The sequence below is a fragment of the Galleria mellonella genome, unplaced genomic scaffold, assembly GCF_026898425.1.
Source record: "Galleria mellonella isolate WM207_F2 unplaced genomic scaffold, CSIRO_AGI_GalMel_v1 utg83, whole genome shotgun sequence".
NCBI classification, from domain to species: domain Eukaryota; kingdom Metazoa; phylum Arthropoda; class Insecta; order Lepidoptera; family Pyralidae; genus Galleria; species Galleria mellonella.
In genome coordinates, this window is record NW_026442162.1 from 5694550 (window position 1) to 5709677 (window position 15128).

The 15128-nt window shown below is 37.1% G+C and overlaps 1 protein-coding gene across 2 annotated transcripts in view; it reads right to left on the bottom strand.

The window, feature by feature from the left end:
* LOC113514590 (dual specificity tyrosine-phosphorylation-regulated kinase 2) overlaps positions 1 to 15128 on the bottom strand; it is a 101588-nt gene that overhangs the window by 33528 nt on the left and 52932 nt on the right. The window lies entirely within an intron of this gene.

The window sequence follows — 15128 nt, forward strand, 5'->3', positions numbered from 1 at the left end:
TGGAGAGGACGGATGAAAGAAGAATGACGAAAGAGATTTATCGAGCAAGAATGAATGGAGATGTCGGTAGGGACCGCCCTAGACGGACGTATGTCGACCAAATAGGCGACGTGCTGCAGAAGGGCCAAATTAAAAGTACCCGTAACCGGCGACCGTGTATGGAAAGATTGATGAATGTGGAAGAAGCGAAAGAGGTTTGTTTGAATCGAAGCATTTGGCGTTCCATTGTTTCTGCCTACCCTAATGGGAGACAGGCGTGACAGATAATCAACATTTTTTGTGGAAGGTGTTTATTCATAATATAAGCTGTTAACTGTCCACTAATGAATATTTCTACCCTTTACTACCCCTAAAAGGCCCCATTTATAGGGGAGGCCCTTTGCCAGTAGTTGTCACGCTTGGCAGGCGTGTTACAATCACAGTTAGACCTTTGGTGATATTTTAAGAGGGACGCTGTCCATTAAACTAGTCTCTACAAGTACGAGCTTTTATAGGAATCGATGTTACTTTAATAAATTATTTTAAGTAATATTAAAATTTATGGTTTTTCGTTATTATAAGTTAAGCGAATAGATTTTGTAAATAATGTCAACAAAGCATAAATGATAAAATTAAATTTTTTTATGCAACATAAAATGGCAAACAAGCTGACGGCCCATCTGATGGAAAGTGGTATCCGTCGCCTATAGACATGAGCAGTACTATCGACATGACAGAGTATACTATTTCGCCCATGATACCCCCCATGCGTTGCCATTCCTGAGGACTCAGGTGTTATTCCTCTGTATCCTGTAAATTCACTGCCATATCTCACCCTTCAAAGCGAAACACAGCCATGCGAACACAACTGCTTCAGGGTAGAGCCACGAGTAGGACAGAGGTGCCCAAGCAAATGACTTTTGTACAAAGTCTCCTTCTAGTGTATGTTTATAATAAAATTTTATTTTAGAAAATAAAATAAAAAATCAATTAATTAATAATTAAGAATAAAAATATAATAAAAATTCAATTTGCAAGCATAATGCAGACGAAAAAAATCTAAATTTAACAGGTCCTTTATATTAAATAAAAAAATTCTGTTCTAATTTTAGAGAAGAAAAAGCGTTAATAAAAAAAAAAAAAAAAATAACTAATATAAAAGTTCCGCGCTCTGCGCAAGGTCTGTACATAATTATACTCGTACAATGTACGAAGAGCTCGGCCGTCGTCTGGGCTTGACGCTCGCCTACGACTTATTCATTAGAAAGAAAGCCATTATATAAATATACAATACAATCATTCTAAGTAATATAACGCAGTGGATTTTATAATTGTTTATCGTTAGCCTACGCAATTTTTTTTTATACACTGAGGTGGCAAACAAGCATACGGCCCACCTGATGGTAAGCGGTTACCGTAGCCTATGAACGCCTGCAATACCAGAGGTATAACGCGCGCGTTGTCGACCCTGAAGAACCTCTTTACCCCCCTTTTGACATAAAAAAATGGCATAAAAAAAGTTGTATAAAGTAACAACATCGTCGTCATCATCATCATCATCATCAGCATCATCATCATCATCAAGCAATCACCAAAAATTATGGTTACTACTGTTATCCCTCACCGTGTAATCCCGGCATAGAATGGGCCACCCCTTTCCTTTCTCGTGGGTGTCGTAAGAGGCGACTAAGGGAGGGCGACGGATGGGCAGCAGCGTCCCTCTTAAAACACGTCTAAAACCTAACTTCGGTTGCCAATTCTTCTACCGAGCATATCAACTACTGGCCAAACTCCCCAAGAGGGAGGCTTAAGTTCAGTAGTGGACAGTAAATTTTTTTTTATACAACTTAGAATGGCAAAAAAGCTAGCGGCCCACCTGATGGAAAGTGGTAACCGTCGCCTATAGACATGAGCAGTACCATGGACATGACAGAGTATACTGTTTCGCACATGATACTCCCCATGCGTTGCCATTCCTGAGGACTTAGGTGTTATTCCTCTGTACCCTGTAAATTCACGCCCTTCAAACCGAAACACAACCATGCAAACACAACTGCTTCACGGTAGAAACACGAATGGGACATAGGTATCCAAGGATTTTGCACTTAGTCTCCCTCATATAATAGAAGTATTGCATGGTTTTATAATTGTTATTTACATGAAATGTTGATGTTTATCATTTAGCACATGTTATTAACTTTATCATAATTTGTTTATTATTAGATAAGCATCTCTAAAGCCTAACTTTGGTCTCCAATCGTTCTGCCGAGCTTAGCAACTACTGGCAAAACTCGAATAAGGCATGTTCCCTATAAGAATGATTGCCTATCTTTCTTCATTCAGTCGAGTTGTGGATTTGATCTTCCTGCTGAGGCTTTCCCTAAAGACTACAGCATGGGGTTCTTCAAAAAGGACGTATTAAGATTACTTAAGGGTCGGCAACGTGCGCGTCATCCCTGGTATTAGAAGCGTCTATAGATTACGGTATTCCCGTTTATTGGACGGGCCGTATGTTTGCCACCAAAGTAGTATATACAACTATAAGGATTTTGTAGTATAATCTAGAAGAATATTGGGTGTTATATTATTATATGTATCACATCTCCCATATTTAGAACTAACAGAATTTTTCATCGCGCCTCCCACCAAATTGTTTATAATTACTCCTCTCCATCCAAAGCTTGCCTGGAAGAGATCGCTCTTAGCGATAAGGTCGCCTATTGTTTTCTCACTGTGATTATTTCTTGTAATTATTATTTATAATAAGTTTACTATTGTAATCTTTTGGAGGAAACAATAAAGAGTACTATCTATTTATCTATAGTTGTGATATATATTTGCGTATTGTCTTTGCATAGGGAATAGGTCCCCCCTTCCTTTCTCATGGGTGTTGAAGAGACGACTAAGGGAACTTATTAGTCGAGGAATGGGCAGCAACGCCCCTTTTAAAACATCACCAAGGCATAACTGCGGTTGCCAATCCGCCTGCCAAAAGTGGCTATTACTGGGAAACCCCTATATTAAGGGGAGGCCTACGTCCAGCAGTGGACAGTTAACGATTCATATGATGATGTATATCGTATGCAACTGTACGAAGCTCAAGTCCGACCGTAGCTAGGCTTTGATAATACTTTAAAAGAGACGCTGCTGCCTTACGGCCGTTAAATTTCCTTAGTCGTTTCTTATGACATCCACGAGAAAGGAAGGGATGGTTTATTTTATGCTGGAACAATATGGTAATGCAGAAGGGAAAGGCATTGTTAGTAATGAAGGCTGAGAATCCCATTGCTAGCAATATACCCAACCAGGTCGACCTCCTAGCGGTTTTTCCTGGAAACTATCATGGTTAATTCCCGATGAATTCATCATGATGGTCTAACTGGCCTGTTTTCATTCTCATCTATCACCCTTCACTGGTGCTCCGCCAGCGTATCCCGTTAGCGCAGGCGGTGTTACCATATCATAATCACCCATAAAAAAAAATGGTAATGCATGCGATATACCGGCGTCTACCGTCTCACTCTACTAAGCTGATCTGATAAGTGCTCCTTGATTCTAAGATCAATCAGGTACTCAATCTAAATATGAGATTACGTATTGTACAACCACGCAATTTAATACTTGTTCCGTCTCAATAAAGCTCGCTTGGCACATTTCCAACGATCGTAATTTGGTATCCCCATCCCTACATAAAACACGTGTTAAATCTAGCAGCTCTATATAGATATGTAGCAGGGAATTGCGGATATTAGGCATTTCGAGAAATGCCTAGAGATCGTGTAATCATTGAAGATGTAAGTCATCATCGTCTCCTTGCCCTTACTCCAATTATATTAATATTTGATGTGGACGTAATATGTTTTTATCCATATTACCTATGTTTCTAGCTTTTAATTTTACGTCCGGCCGCCCGCTTGACTTTTTTTTTAAATGGATGATAATAAAACGGTAACCCCGCCTGCGCTAACGCTATACGATGGCGGGGCACCAGTGAGGGATAATATGTGAGAATGAAAAGGCAGGTCTGTTAGCCCATCGTGATTAATACGCCCGGAATTCAACACGATAGTTTCCGAAGGGGGAGAGACGTGGAGGTCGACCTGACAAGGTATATTACTAGCAATGGAACTGGTAATCTGCATTAATAAAAATCCATTCCCCTTACTAGGTATTTTTGGTGATATCCGTCAATTGGTGATATACGCCATAGAGGAAAGTATCGTAGAAAGAGGAGGGAGAATTTTAAAATGAGTAAAGGAAGTTGATAGAAAAGGAATGAAAGATTTATGTGGGGAAAAGGGAATCATTGTAGTTGCGGAGAGAATTCTGGTTAGAAACTGCACGGTTTGGAATTTTGAGAATTTTGCTCTAAATAAATTTGGTTCGTAAACAATGATATTAGAAAATTATAACACCTTTTTATTTTATTTAGTTTAGTAAAATGACGTATTAGTGTAAGTATTTTATCATATCACTAGATTTTTTTAGAAATAAATTTATTAGAAATAAACTTGCCATTGTACATTACATTTAAAATTAATTATTCTTAACCTAATATATATTGTGTATAATAGAGAATAAAAAATAACGCCGGTCAAGTGTGAGTCGGACTCACGCAACAAAGATTCCGTATAAAAACATGAAATTAAAAAAAAAATTTAGAAAATAACTACACATGTACGGTTTTCGCATTTTTTCCTTTACTTGTGCTACACGACGTTGTTTCTTGCCAAATTTCATGATTCTAGGTCAACGGGAAGTGCCCTATAGATTTTGATTCCCTTTGCGAATGTCAAAATATGCGATATAAATGCCGTATCTTTTGATTTCGTCGACTTAAAACATTTTTAATGCTTTAAGAGATTGCAGACCTATATATAATATTAATTTCAATTTGATACCTCCACACGTTCCTAAGAAAAAGGGTCTTGAGAGATTGACAAACGGATGGACTTACGGACAACAAAGTCATCCTATAAGGGTTCCGTTTTTTCCTTTAGAGGTACGAAACTCTAAAAAGAATAAAAAATATGTAATACTAGCTTTATACCGCGGCTTTGCAAACGTGAAAGAGTATATAAAATGTCCCATATCCTAAGTTAGGATACCCGTGTACCAAATTTCATTCAAATCCGTCCATTATCTTAGGCGCGAAAGAGTAACAACCATCCATCCATTAAAAATTGTCGCATTTGTAAAAAAAAATATATATTAAAAAGATTAGATATATGAAACTGTAATCAAATAATGTAACGTTAAAAATATAGTAGATTATTTGATATTTTCCACGTTATCGTGTTACCTCAAGGGATATTCCATGAAATTCCTAATATCCTCATTGCCCCGCGACATACACAAGGCTCGTGTGACATCCTTACATAATTACACGATTATAATTTACGAACTGGGATTCATAAAGGCCAACAACGCGTTTGATGCCGCTATATTTCCATGAATTTATTAAATTCATTATAATTAAAATAATATATCCATTTACCACTGAGGAAATGTCTTCGCTTGTTACATACACCCTTGTCTCAGCTTATTTTCATTTATTTTCATGACAACAAGTCTATTGAAGTCTTTTATGCGTGTATGTTGTTAACAGTCCACTGCTGGACATAGGCCTCCCCCTATTTTGGGCTTTGTCGATAGTTGCCACGCTTGACAGGCAGATTGCAGCCGCATTTAGGTTTTGATGATCGCCGATTTGACGCCTCTTACGACACCCACGGGAAAGGAAGGGGTGGCCTATTCTATGCCGGGACCATACGACGATATACGTCGATCCGTATATACAACACTTTTTTTTTTAACTTTTTTATTTAGAAGCTTTTATCCTATAAGGATATGTCAGCCTCATCATACCCTAATTTTATAAAATACCTCACATACTTAGAACATTGATACATAAATAGATAATACATAATATCTTATTAGTCTATTTTCATAAAGGGAATTATTGATACAAAAATGTAGTAATTAAAGATTTTGCCATTCCGGAATGTGGTTCTGCGAGGTATGTACAACACTTACTTAATTTAACTATTTTTTTTTTAGTAATTCTGTGGACTCATTGCTAGTATACCTTATTTTTTTAATAGATGATAATGGTATGTGAACCCCGCCTGCACTAACGGTGTACGCTGGCAGGGCACCAGTGAGGCATTATAGGAGAGAATGAAGAGGCAAGTTAGTTAGCCCGTCGTGATGAATACACCTGGAATTCAGCACGATGGTTTCTAGGACCACGTGGAGGTCGACCTGACGGGGTATATTGCTAGCAATGGGACTGGTAGTCCACATTACTAACAATTCTCCCCCCAGTATATTCCTTATTAAGTGAAACTTCACGCGGTCTCTTTTGAATTCATAATGGATTCGTCGTAATCGATCAACTGATCTGACTGCCTTTTATGGGGGGAAGGGATTGTTAGTAATGGTTTTAGTTAGTTTTTTAGTCCCCATTGCTTTCAATATACCTTATCAGGTCGACCTCCATGCGGTTACCCCTGGAAACTATCGTGACTAATTTATCGTTGAATTAGTCACGATGGGCTAACTGATCCGCCTTTTCATCCTCACCAATTATCTCTCACTGGTACCCCGCTAGTGTATACCTATAGCTCAGGCGGGGTTATCATTCCAGTATCATCCATTAAAAAAAAAGACAGTCTTTTATGGGTGAAAATGGTATAGTAATCCCGCTTGAGATATCAGTATACACTTATATGGCATCAGCGAGGATGAAAGTAGGTCAGTTGACCCGTCGTGACAAATTCGACTAGATTTCCATGGTTTTCAGGGGGACCGTTCATTATTCACGCCATTCCTTGTTCGACCCAAAAAAAAATTGTTTCTGAATAAAATTATGTAATTACCAAAAAAAAAGGTGAAAGTGAACGCGATGGTGGAATGAAGTGCTTCCTCGAGGACCTCATTATAAATGGCTTGTGGCCCGTAACAATTCCACGATACCTAAGATGCCTATTTCATGGATTATATTATTTATTTATTTATTTAACTCTTTATTCCACCAAAAACATAAAAATATACAATGACAATTAGAAAATTCATGTGAAATATAGATTAAAATATATACATAAAGGTAAAAAAGGCGGTCCTATCGCTTTGGTAATCTAAAATAAATTTTATTATAAATGTTAATAAAGTATCCAGCATACACTAGAAGGAGACTTTGTTCAAAATTCGTTTGCTTGGGCACCTCTGTTCAATTCGTGACTCTATCCTGAAGCAGTTGTGTTCGCATGGCTGTGTTTCGGTTTGAAGGGTGAGATATGGCAGTGAATTTACAGGGTACAGACGAATAACACCTAAATCCTCAGAAATGGCAACGCATGGGGGGTATCATGGGCGAAACAGTATACTCTGTTATGTCCATGGTACTACTCATGACTATAGGCGCCGGTTACCACTGTCCATCAGGTGGGCCGTCAGTTTGTTTGCCATTCTGAGTTACATAAAAAAAAACGTTTTCATTGTGCTAATTTTCAAGTGGCACTTTTCCTAACATATGTGTTCGTACCAAAAATACGAGCATGTAACTACATATTCGCAATGAGGTCAAGGTGAGGCCAGCACTACACACGTGCACGTCATTTGTTCATAACTTATCTACTTATCAACCGACTACAAAAGGAAAGAGGTTCATAAGTTAGTTTTTTTTTTTAATAATTATTACTTGATAACTCCGTCAGTTGTAAATCGATTTGAAAAATTCTTTTTTTATCTGAAAGAATGAACTTACAGATTGGTCTTAGAGACACTTTATCTTTTTTTTATTTATTATATTTTATTGGTTTATTAGTTTACTAGTTTTTAAATCAAAATAACTGGTTTTACCATAATTAAAATTCGTTTTTTGTGGAACACAAAGTCGAGCAGTTTTTTTAATGGGTGATAATGGAATGGTAACCCCGCCTACGCTATCGGTATACGCTGGCAGGGCACCAGTGAGGGATGATAGGTGACGATGAAAACAGGTCAGTTAGCCCATTATGATGGATTCCATTAGGAACCCTTGTTTCAAGGGGGAACCGCGTAAAAGTACCTGATAGAATTGCTAGCAATGGATCAGTTAGATCCCATTAGCAACAATCCCATCCCCCCCCCCCCCCAAGTCAGTAAGCAGTCGTGCTTGCATAAGTGCGTGTCGGTTTGAAAGGATATTACAGCATTCAAATTTCATAGTACTAGGATACCTTAAAGTTGAAGAAGGGTAAAACACGAGGCGAATCATGAGCGACACAGTATTCTCATGGCCATAGTCCAGTTGATGCCAATAGGTGACAGTTATTACTTTCTATCAAGTAGGAAGTTTGCATGACATTTTGAACTGCCAAAATTAATAGCAAGCAGGCAGGGATTCGTCAAAAATTTACTGTAATTTCCGGTGAAACGGCGAGAACAAGGTCAAGGTTATGTTGAAGTGGTGTAAAGTTTAATGTTTCATTATGTCAACGCCAGTGGAATATGTAATTTGTATTTTGGTGTCTCGTCACGAGTTTTTGAGTTAGCTTGCTTGAATAATGATATAAACTTGACACTGTTAAAGAGCTTTATGTAGGGTAAGGACAGAAAAGAGGCTTCTTGTGCTCAGTTCCCATTGCTTACTCTATGACCCTTACTACCTTAATTACTTACTATATGATAAAAGCGAAAGAGGTTTGTTTGAATCGAAGCATTTGGCGTTCCATTGTTTCTGCTTACCCTAATGGGAGACAGGCGTGACAGATATGTATGTATGTATGTATGATACGAGCCTAAGAACAAGGTATTAAAATTTTTATTTTTATTTTTATAGGTGAAAATGGTATGGTAACCCCGCCTGCGCTGACGGGATACGCTGGCGGAGTACCAGTGAAGGGTGATAGATGAGAATGAAAACAGGCCAGTTAGCCCATCATGATGAATTCATCAGGAATTAACCATGATAGTTTCCAGGGTGATCCGCGAGGAGGTCGACCTGGTTGGGTATATTGCTAGCAATGGGATTCTCAAACTCCATTACTAACAATTCCTTTATAAAATATTTGATAAGAGCGTTCACGCCATGTTCATACGAGGACTATAGAGTAGAAAAATTTGAATTTTCTATCGAAGTTCAAAAAGGCTTCTATAATCAATTAATACATATAATAAAATCGTAACTGGTCGCTGTCTGTACATGGAAGATATATAGGAAAAACTATTATAAGACTTTAAGAACGCAATTTATCTGTACGTTTATACACGCTAATCACAGAAACGGATCACCGATTTGAATGCAGTTTTCACTAGTGCGTTCCGGTTTGCTCCACTTAACATTTAGTGTTTGTTTTATTTCAATCGGATTATGAACTTTTGAAACATCTCTAAAAGCCTAACTGCGGTTACCAACCCGCTTGCCAAGCGTGGAAACTATTGGCGAAACTTTTTTTATGGGAAAGACGTATGTCCAGTAGTGGACAGTTAACGACTGATATATTAGCAGTGTAGTGTTAAGTTCACAAATAAAATAATGCAAGCCATTCGGTCCAATATTCTTTACAATTTTCTATTTTCTATAATGTTGTTTTGTGGAGGGAAATGGAATGGTAACCGCGCTTGCGCTATTGGTTTAAGCGACATACGGCACAAGTGAGGGTTGATAGGCGAGGATAAAGTGCAATTTTCTAGGAGACTGATGTCCAAGGCGCCATTTTCACAAGGCAAACCTGGAATACACTGATACAATTATCCCCTTACTAGCTTATTTCCTGCTACTTCGTACTTGTGGATTTCAAAAGTAGAAAAGCCGATGGAAACGATCACTTTTATATGACGTATAATTTTTACATTATATTTCTTTTTTTATTTATTTATTAATGCACAGTAAAATTCTATTCATTTGGCGTACTTAACACCGGACGGTGTTCTCTACCAGTCAACCATTGGGTAAACTGAGAAATACGTACGCGGTGCATTATTGAATAGAGGGAAAATAAAGCAATACTTGAACTTTACATAAACTTTACATATATATATACCAGAGGGAGACTTTGTACAAAAGTCGATTGTTTGGGTACCACTGTCCGATTCGTGTTTCAACCATGAAGCAGTTGTGTTTGCATGGCTGTGTTGTGGTTTGAAGGGTGGGATATGGCGTGAATTTACTGGGTACAGAGGAATAACACCTGAGTCCTCAGGAATGGCAACGCATGGGGGTATCATGGGCGAAACAGTATACTCTGTTATGTCCATGGTACTGCTCATGTCTATAGGCGACGGTTACCACTTTCCATCAGGTGGGCCGTCAGCTTGTTTGCCATTCTAAGTTGTATAAAAAAAATATAATTAGAATAATTATAATTATATCATCATCATCAGATGATGATGATATGTAAATATATAGGTATGTATTGTATATGTAGTATTTTCAATTGACTTCCAAGAAGGAGGGGATTTTTAATTTGGTTATATCTTTTTTATGTCTCATCAAAATCGTCATATCAGCCGTTAATTGGCCATTATTGAAGATAGATTTTCCCATAAAGGGGGGTTAGTAGTTGCCACGCTTGGTATGCGGATTGGCTTCCGCAGTTTAGCTTTTGGTGATGTTTTAAGAAGGACGCTGTTGCCTATCCCTCTATTATTAAGTTCTTAGGTACTTAGTCGCCTCTTACGACACCTACTTTGCTCAGAGGAATTATTTAGTATGATGCCCACGGCCATTCTCTCCTATTGTACAGCTCGACAACGTGTTCATCTCTATACCTTATAGCTTAGATGTATAGAGGTATCACTTAAAGCGGGGTTTTAAGACGTAAGTTCAAGTTATGAAATGAGCTCCCTGTCGAAATTTTTCCAAGAGACTACAGCATAAGGTTCTTCAAAGAAGAGGTAAAGAGATTTCTTCAGGGCAACGCGCGCGTAATACCGCTGGTATTGCTGGCATTCTTAGACTACAATAATCGCTTACCATCAAAGAGCCGAATGCTTGTTTGCCACCACATTGGTATAAAAAATAAACATTTCTTTTCGGAACAATACGTTGTCTATGTCGCGTCGGACATTCTTGTCTCTTCTATGTCGGTAACCATTACGTCTCTTGACATATATAATGAGATGTGTAGGTATAATTTATAGTGTGGCGGGTTCAACTAAGCAAGTTATGGCCCGTGTAGCCCCATTTGTGTGTGTTTAACGTAAGCACGAAAGATCCGACGTAAATGGGCATTAATTAAATGGGATCTCATTTTGCGGAAGATTAATTATTTATTGGCTGGCTGGCGCGAGCAGACCATTTTATGTTGTCGATTAACATAATTAGCCTATTTCTATTAAGCACTAGCTATATATGTACTGAATTAGGGTATGTAGGCTACCAACCATTTTCAAATTTACGTAGTTGTAGAAAAATAAATAGTGACGTTCGTGACAATCTTCTCGTCTTAGCAATTTTACCGAACAATATTTACCAGAGGGAGACTTTGTACAAAAGTCGATTGCTTGGGTACCTCTGTCCCATTCGTGTTTCAACCGTGAAGCAGTTGTGTTTGCATGGCTATGTTTCGGTTTGAAGGGTGGGATATAGCGTGAATTTACTGGGTACAGAGGAATAACACCTGAGTCCTCAGAAATGGCAACGCTTGGGGGGTATCATGGGCGAAACAGTATACTCTGTTATGTCCATGGTACTGCTCATGTCTATAGGCGACGGTTACCACTTTCCATCAGGTGTACCGTCAGCTTGTTTGCCGTTATAAGTTGTATAAAAAAAATTGTATCACGACTTATTATATCTGGATTTATTTACTGTAAATATTATTCATTACACAATTTCGTACTAAATCTTTCTTCCACTCCTTCTGAATCTATAATAAATATCATCAAGCCCACATCTACACTTCTACAGGTATAATCTAATTGTATAGCTAATTTCATTTTATATATAAAATGGGTTAGGATATGAGATACTTTTTATCTCGGTTAGTCAATAGATTCATGTCACTGGAGCGAAATTGCGAGTAAAAACTAGTTTTATGTAATTCCAAAGACGCCTGTTTAAAATTAATAGCAAATTCTACCGATAGTGTCCGACACAGACGTCAGGCGTTTACGTTACAATGTAAAATTTTTTCTGTTGTTCCTATCTACGGTCGACTCGTAGATAAGACCATATGGTAGTAAATCCAGTATTTACACTATCTAGGTGTAATAAGGTTTAATAATTTTTTTTCATTTATTTGGGTAAACTACCAGTGACAAAATAAAAAATAATACATAATATTTTATTAATCAAAGAAAATATTGAGTAAATTTGCCACCAACACCGTTTACCACAGTTTCGATTTAAATATAATACAAATAGCAATGTTGTATTGTATTGTATTGTAAAATCTTTATTGTACATAACTCAAATTAAACACTGGTAAATGATTTAATATACAATGGCGGACTTATCCCATAAAGGGATCTCTTACAGTCAACCTTTGAGAAGCTGAAAGAAAACTGTAGAATGTATAAGGGTAATAACCGTACAATTAAAGATAAACTAAATAATACCTAGTAAAAAAATTTAATGTTTTTTGTTTTTTATTTTATTCAATGTATTAAGTCTCATATCCGAAATTTAGGTATTGGCAACCCGCACGAATGCTCACGTTATAATGAGTTAAGGGACCGCCTGAAAATCACCGCTGTATAGATGCATCTCGGTGGAGGCTGGTTGCATATATAGCAACAGCTGAGGCGGCTCCTGATAGCATTAGGTAATATATAGCAATATATATGTGTTTTAGTTACAATATCTATATATATACTGGTCCAATAACGAATATGTTAAAAGTCTGTTATCGAAAAAATAATATTGGATAACAGACTTTTAACATATTCGAAAATAGATATCCGACCTTTTACCAGAGGGAGACTTTGTACGAAAGTACAAGCGGTTCAGTTGCTTGGGTACCTCTGTCCCGTTCGTGTTTCAACCGTAAAGCAGTTGTGTTTGCATAGCTGTGTTTCGGTTTGAAGGGTGGGATATGGCGTGAATTTACAGGGTACAAGGGATAACACCTGAGTCCTCAGGAATGGCAACGCATAGAGGATATCATGAGCGAAACAGTATACTCTATCATATCATATATCAGTATGTCCATGGTACTGCTCATGTCTATAGGCGATGGTTACCACTTTCCATCAGGTGGGCCATCAGCTTGTTTGCCATTCTAAGTTGTATAAAAAAATATATATAGGGAGATATCGTAATGGGTGATTTTTTTTTCGCAATCAATATTCGGAGGACCCAATGTATAGATATCGGATCGGTATCCATATTATATTACTCAGGACAGACACCCATGCCTAGTTTCTAATACCAGCAAAATGTACTGATTTTTTTCTTTATTGTTATTTATTTTAAGTCTTATTGTTGTTAGTAATAAAGAGATCTATCTAATGAGACATAAGTCCCTCTTACACCCACTACAAATATATTATTATATATTAATCTCTTCCGCCCACGTCTATCAGTCATACAGTTCAAATAGAAATTTAAGCACTGCATTGATAAAAAAGAAAACTAACAGGATTTGCCTCTGAATTTATTCAAAAGTTTTGGCTTAAAACCTTTTTCCTATAAAAAGAGGTGAAGCGGTGAATAAATAAAAACACCTACGACTCGAACTTGTTCTAAGTGCGCGCGAAATAATTTTTAAGTGTTACTCGCTGACTTTTAAAAGTTCTCCTTGAATGGACTCTCGAAATAAATATGAAAATCACGCCCTTATCATTGATTTTGACACGAGAAACAACAGTGATTCTATATCAATCCGCGCAAATGGCCGCGATGACTGGCTACTGTATTATTAAACGGTGATAGACAGTCTGGAATTGTAGCTAGAGACATAATATTGATTTTTGGTTACGCACGTCGTTTATGAATTAAAGTACACTCGTACGTCATAGCTTTTTATCTATTTGCAAATTAATTTTTATAGAAAGAAATGATTTATTCAAAGAATCATGCGACTCACACAGTAGCATACAAAACAAGAATAAAAAAAACAATAGTATACAAATAAAAGTCGTCTCATATTTTCTGCTTTATGGCTAATGGATTAAAATTATTTTGTTTAATTCCGAGACTGTGAACGATCAACAGTAGCAATAAATTAATCCAAGTAGATGTAAATTAATTTGAAACGTGAATATGCCTTGTTTGTAATATAGTAAATATACTAACTATATGCTAGCAATAAAGTCCTATTGCTAGCAATATACCCTACCAAGTAGACTTCAGTGCAATTCCCCCTGGAAACTATCGCGGTTACTTCTTATAGATTTCGTCACATTGGGTTAACTTATCTGCTTTCATTCTCACCTATCATCGGTTACTGGTGCCCCGCCAGCGAATCCCAATAACGCAGGCCATGTACCCATTAAAAATACCTTCATAGTAGATATATAATTTGAACTTTACCAAATAAATATAAATGAAATGCAAAATTATATGACGTTTGTAGTTTGTAAGTGAAAATGTGCGTTGACTGGATAACGGTCGGCGATTGATGACTAACATCGAAGGTTAATAGAATTTCTATTATAAATAATGTTAACCAGTCCTCAAATATTGGCCCACACATACTAATCGTAGAGGAATTAAACAAAATCATTCTGATCACGTAACCAGTGATATGGACTTCAGCAAAATGACATATAATATATTTCAGTAAAAATAAAAGTATTTTTTTGGGGGATGAAAATGAAATGGTAACCCCGACTGTGCTATCAGTAAATACTGGCAGAGCACCAGTGAATGATAGATGAGGTTGAAATCAGGTCAGTTGGCCCATTGTGATGAATTTTTCAGGAATTAATCACAATAGTTTTCAGTAGAAGAGGCAGCCTGTACTTTGAATATATATTTTTTCGACTTGTGTCGCCGTGACGCCTTCAAAAATGTTTTATAAACAATCGTCTAGTCTCTTGGATATATCTATATTTTATACATTTTTACTTGTTTGTTTATTATAACTACACAATTTGGCAACTGCTTTAACCATGCTGTGTGTCAATCTAGGCCTTACCATTGTTTTCTATAAATGTTTTTAATTTTATTAATGGGAACCTGTTGTGTATTCGTAATAATTAAAGAAAATACCGTTCAA